Genomic DNA, 6,114 nt, shown 5'->3' on the forward strand with positions numbered 1-6,114 from the left:
TGAAGTTAAGCTCTTCCTGAATGTCATCGTTATTTATTTTGCATGTTCTCACCACAGACGGACGATGCGCGCACTACTTCCTAGAAAAGTGAAAAGTCTGGGACGGAGAAGAGTGAAAGAAATAATCCCGCAATCCAGATCCGGGGGAGGGGAGGGGTGTCTGTAAAGCTTGACCTCTCCAACTAGTAGTGATGGGACTGAAATCACTTTTGCCAGTATTTGTTCATTTTAGAGAATAGGCTGATTTGTGAAATGTAGAGTTGGTTTTTTTCCTTCCTCCTCTTCTCCATCCCCATAGCAGGTAGAAATTCTCAACCTGTGGTATGAGAATTTCTACCTGCTACACAAAAAGGAGACTGGCACAATCTGAAACAGTTTTTCATTTGTCAACAAATTACAGTGACAAATCCTCTGTCATGTCCTACTGGTATTGTTCGACTGTCATGGGGGATTGACAGGGACATATCAGTAATAATCTATATCCACATCTTGCAGTTGCTCAAATGCCTACATTTGGATCCAGTTTGTTTGTGCCTTTATTTTAGGTTTAGGAATTATGTACTCTATAGTCTTAAAGTCCTTATTTCTCTTATTTTTTATTCTAACTGAATAATTGCATTGCGACAGGCCAAAAAAATGGCTTCAGAAACCTAGAGACAAGCTTTCCAGTACAACTGAGTGAATGTTGTGGGCCACAGCTGGGTCTCAACTAATGGAATTTATAAGAGATGTTTTGCTAAATTGTAAAACAAAATGCTGAAACACCCATGAAAATTTGCTGTAGTCCAAATACAATTAATGGATATGGTGAGAAAATTTTACATAGTTAAGAGTTTTCCCAAACAGCAGCATAAAAATTTATAAACATTTTCAACAATAAGGCAGTGAGAAGGATAAAACAATGAATTAGGCAATAAGCATTCTGTTAAAGCTGAAATGAGCAACTCTGAAAGGGCATGGTTCAAAGATGATTTGTGAGTTTCCTTAGCTGTGTAATTATAACATGCTTATTTTAGGAGTGAGATTACAGTTTCCATCTGTTTCCCAGATGGGAAAGTTGAGAAAATCTGCTAGCAGTTCTCAATAATTATAATCAGAAAAGCTCTAATAATTAAATGATATAAACATTATATCATTATCAAATGATAATTTGATAATACTAAGTAGTATTTGGAGAAAGAAAATCTATCAATTAGGGGGAAGGAGGAAGAAAAATACCTGAATGGCATAGATATAGAAGTATATATACAATCTATTTTGCTCTATACTTTTTTTCCTCCTTTTCTCTCTCTCTTTCTCTCCCTCCCTCCTTGATCTGGCTTATTCCTCCAATACCCCTTGAGTTAATTGTACTGTTATTTCCAGGAGGAGGAGGAGGAGGAAGAGGAGGAGGAGGAGGAGGGGGAGGAGGAGGAGGAGGAGAAAGAGGACGTTCCTCTTGCTCCGGTATTTGACTTGCGGAAATAACAGTATGACTAGCTTACTCACAGTGAGCTGTTCCACTGGGTGAGTTGCTTGCAGACAGTTATCAGCAAGTCACTTGGGGCGAGTTAGAGGGGTGAGTCTGCCAGGGTGAGCAAACTGGGGTAAGCTGGCGGTGGTGAGTTGGCCAGGATGAGCCAGCCAGGATGAACCAGCCAATGTGAATTAGCAGCAGTGAGCCAGTGGCGGTGACCAGCAGATTGTCTCATTCCGCCTTGTACAATGCAGTAATTATCCAAAGTAAGTATGGTTTTGTAATTACAAGTCTTGCCAGAATAACTTTATTTCATCATTCCAGGAGCAGGCTCATTTTTTAATGGGCCTGCTCTTGGAAAAATATGGAAAGCTACAACGTTTCAAAATCCTCCTGAGTACTAATGAGCTTAGGATCCAATCACACAACTCAGTAAAGGACAAAACTGCTTCCACAGGGAGCAAAGCTGGACAGTATTTTCGGACAATGAACTAACTAAGAAATCTCTATATAGATCTCTCTACGGTAGACAAGGGATGAGGTGGCTCAGTGGCTAAGAAACTGAGCTTGTTGATTGAAAGGTCGGCAGTTCAATGGTTTGAATCCCTAGTGCCGCGTAATGGATGGAGCTCCCATTACTTGTCCCAGCTTCTGCCAACCTAGCAGTTTGAAAGCATGTAAAAAATGCAAGTAGAAAAATAGGGACCACCTTTGGTAACAGAGTTACATGCACTTTTGGCATTTAGTCATGCTGGCCACATGACCACGGAGACGTCTTTGGACAGCGCTGGCTCTTCGGATTTGAAACGGAGATGAGCACCACCCCCTAGAGTCAGGAACGACTAGCACCTTTACCTTTACCTATGGTAGACAACTGAGCTGCAGCATTAGTAAAGAATCATAAGTATCATTCAAAAGCAATGCTTAGAAATTTCTGACAAACTAGAGAAAAACTTCCCATTGAATATAAATGGCAGTTCTGGTGAAGATATATTCTTTCAAGTAATCATCATTTTTAATTACTTTTAATCCTCAGTTAGAATTTACTTTCTGGATATGCAATACCGAATATATTTCAAAGATTATTGAAAACTATCTCTGATTTAGGACTTGACCCAGATGAACACATAACACTGTCTAAGCGCCTATATAATGACTGGTAAGTAGCAGTTTGGGGTCTACACCTCCTACAGAAGAAAGAAAGCAGAAAGAAATGCATGGGATTAGCTATTAGCACATCTAGCAAGAAAAGACGGAGAAAGAAATTTACTTTATTTCATTCTCATTTTATAGTGGGATTATCATTTATAATTCAATTTTTTTCCAAACATACTATACTGCAGTGATTAATCACATCTTATCTACTTAAAAAGGTAAAATTCTTATGAGTTTGAACCTGAGTTCCATTAAGTACCATTTCATATCATATTATGGTGATGATAATCGGTCTGTCCCACCAAAGTCCCACAAAGCAGGAGGAATGGATCTGACACCTGGAATACAGTAACAAATATATTTTTGTTAAATATATAGTTTTTAAAATTGTGTATTTGGCTTCTGCATGCAAATATATCTCAATTTAAGAAGAAGTTGCTTAAGTATGGCTACAGCTAACTAGAAAACACTATTAAAACATCTTTTAGTGTTCTGACCCAGCCTTAGCAGAAACAAGAAACAGACTCTTTGTCACGAAAAACCCCTCTTTATTTACAACTTGTGAATTAATTGCATTCACGCACCGAAAAGTCCAGGCAATAGTCCTTCAAGGAGTTAACTGCAGTACAGACCTTATCAGTTGCTTGTGATAATTGCAAGGCTGTGAGCTCCCAGCCGAAAGGCTGAAATTAAGTTCTTTGTGGCATGAAACACCATGAGCAAAACCTTCAGAAATATGAACAGTTGTCTCCTACGACAACCACTCCCTTTTCCTTCTATTTATTCCCAGCCAGGGAATAAATAGCTGAGGGGCCATTCAGCGTCCATGTGTGCTTTGCTTCCTGAGTTGACTTCTTGTCCTCTGTTGCTCACCTCTTCTAACTAATGTATTCTGTGCATACATGCATCTGGAACAGGTTCCAGCTGTTCTTCCTCTTCACTCATATCAGCCTCTAAAGGCAGCTGCCTCTCTGGTGGCTGGGAAATGTTGGACAGCCCTGGCTCTATCTCTGCATCTGATGCAGAGCATCCATCAGAGCCTTCCCCAAACTCCAGCACCGGCCCAAGTTCCTTCCCAACCTCCTTATCGTCTGAGTCTGCTGCCAGGTCTACTGGCAGCTGGCAGGCCACAACATTTAGTAAAGTCAAGTCTTCCTTGAGTAGAGTTTGACTCTTAATGATTTCCTGCCCCTGCAGTTATTGCGGCAACAATATTGAAGTAAACTTGATTTTATTATTAGAAGGTTTTGTGGTTTTAAATGAAAAATGAGTATGTATAAGGTATACAGGTTACTGTGGCCTAATGTTAAGAGGCTGAGCTTGTTGACCAGCAGGTTGGCAGTTTGAGAGCCAAGTACTGTGTGATAGGGTGAGCTTCCAGCTCCTGCCCACCTAGCAGGTCAAAAGATAACAGCATTCCATGCACCTCAGTGTATATTCATGCGGGCCACATGACCATGAAAGCATCTTTGGACAACATTGGCTCCCTCTGCTAGGAAGCAGAGATGAGCACTGCCTCCTAGAGTCAGATGTGACTGACTTTTACTTTTTTTTTTTTTTTAATGTAAAAGGAGCTGTTATAGGAAATTTTGACTCCCCATTGCCTGTTGTATCAGGAATAGTACCTTGTTCAGCATGGCCACCTCCGGACTTCCCCCCAGAGGTGGGGGGTGCCTTCCCTTTGTCCTATACTCAGAGACCATCTGGGCCTGATAGGCTTCTCATTGAGGTCCAGCTCCTCTCGCCATTTTGCCTCATCTCAAGCCCGGTGCAGTCTAGAGGGGATGCTCATCATAGCTCTGGTTTCTTCCAGCTCACTCCTATGGTTGGTTATTGGATGCTTAGTGTTGACGTGTAAATAAATTGTTATTCAGATGCAGATTGGGCAGGGGACATCAAGTCCAGGAAGAGTACTTCAGGGTATGTAATATTACTGAATGGAAGCCCTCTCCACTGGTATTCAGGAAACAGAAGTTGATTGCCACTTCTACTGTTGAGGCAGAATATGTCTGTCTATCCAAGGCTTCAAACAATTTAGTCTGGTTTGATGACCTTTTAATGAATCTATGGAAAGAACCTGTATATCCTGTAAGAATTCACGAGGATAATATGGCAGCAATCAACATATCAAAGGGCAATGGGGCAAAGGTCATACCATATTGATATTAAATTCAAGCATGTAAGACAGCTATCAAAATTGGGTTTTATTGAAACTACCTTTTGTGAGACTAAAGAACAGATAGCAGATTTACTCACTAAACCATTGCCCCGGGAACAACACAAATATCTCTTAGGTAAAATACATTTATAATGTAAAGGATGTATTTTTGTATGGTATATTGTATGTGACGAATGTATAAATGGCATCAATAGACACAGAGAAGGGGATTGTGAGAGAAAAGTTATTTCTCAATTGCTGTGCCTATTAATGGCTTTTGGAATGGACAAGTGGGTGAGCCAATCAGGAGGCAGCTGATGGGTTTGAATATCCAGGGCTTTTATGTTCCCTCCCCTAACTGTCACAGTTGACAGTATAAAAGGAGATTCTTGACAGAAAACGGTTGGCAGTCCAGAAAGCAGTTCAGAAGGCAGTTGGCAGTTAGGAGTGTTCTGTTCAGCTCTTCTATTAGAAAACTGTGGGCAGTTTGGAGTCAGTTAGAAGGGCAGTTCGGATGGTTTACAAGACTTTTTCTTCTGAGGAAGAATAGCCAGAACTAACATCGCTTAGAGCGATTACATATATATATATATATCTGACAGGATATTTAAGCAAAGTAATGAAATACTATTTAATATTTGAATATATATTGTTTTTATTTTTATGTAAATAAAAACATTTATTGTTAATTGCTTCAGAGGCTCATTTGTTAAAGTAGATCTTAATAGAGGTAAAGGTTTATGATACATTGATTTATTTACACCTCAACACTTAGTCCCCATGGTAGATTGCTGTCTGTGGGTTGACCATTAAAGCAGATTTTGCCTAATGTCAGGGCTTCCTCCATCTACTGCCTAGGAAAGAAAAACCCTTGGCTTCATAGATTCAGAGAAAAGGTACTTTTACTAGGAGAGAACTGAAGGCAACAGGTTTCAGCCAAGATCTGAGGCAAAAGTGGGAGAAGCATCAAATTGAAACAAACCATAGAACCCAACCCTCTTGTATCTAGGCAATCAGAGGGCAAGCACCAGACAGGAAATGTTTTGAGAAAGTCTTTGATTCAAATGCATTGTGACTGCTGTATACAAAGCTAGAAGAAATGACTGTGGAGAGATAAGCAAAACTAAGGCTGGTAGCTGCAAAGTTGCAAAGTACAATTCTCCACTGAGCGCCCCCCCCCCACACCTTTTCCATGGCAGCAAGCAGCAGGCTGGCTGACAGGCAGGTTTCATGTTACTATGGTGTTGCACTGCAGTTGGGAGTACATCTTGGATGGTTCTTTGTGGAATAGGTCATTTATCATCTTGGCCTCTTCTTCTCTAATCTGTCTGTCTGTCCGTCCGTC

Source organism: Pituophis catenifer, unplaced genomic scaffold, assembly GCF_029215685.1.
Source record: "Pituophis catenifer annectens isolate HBS135680 unplaced genomic scaffold, rPitCat1.0.hap2 SCAF_1, whole genome shotgun sequence".
Lineage (NCBI taxonomy): Eukaryota > Metazoa > Chordata > Lepidosauria > Squamata > Colubridae > Pituophis > Pituophis catenifer.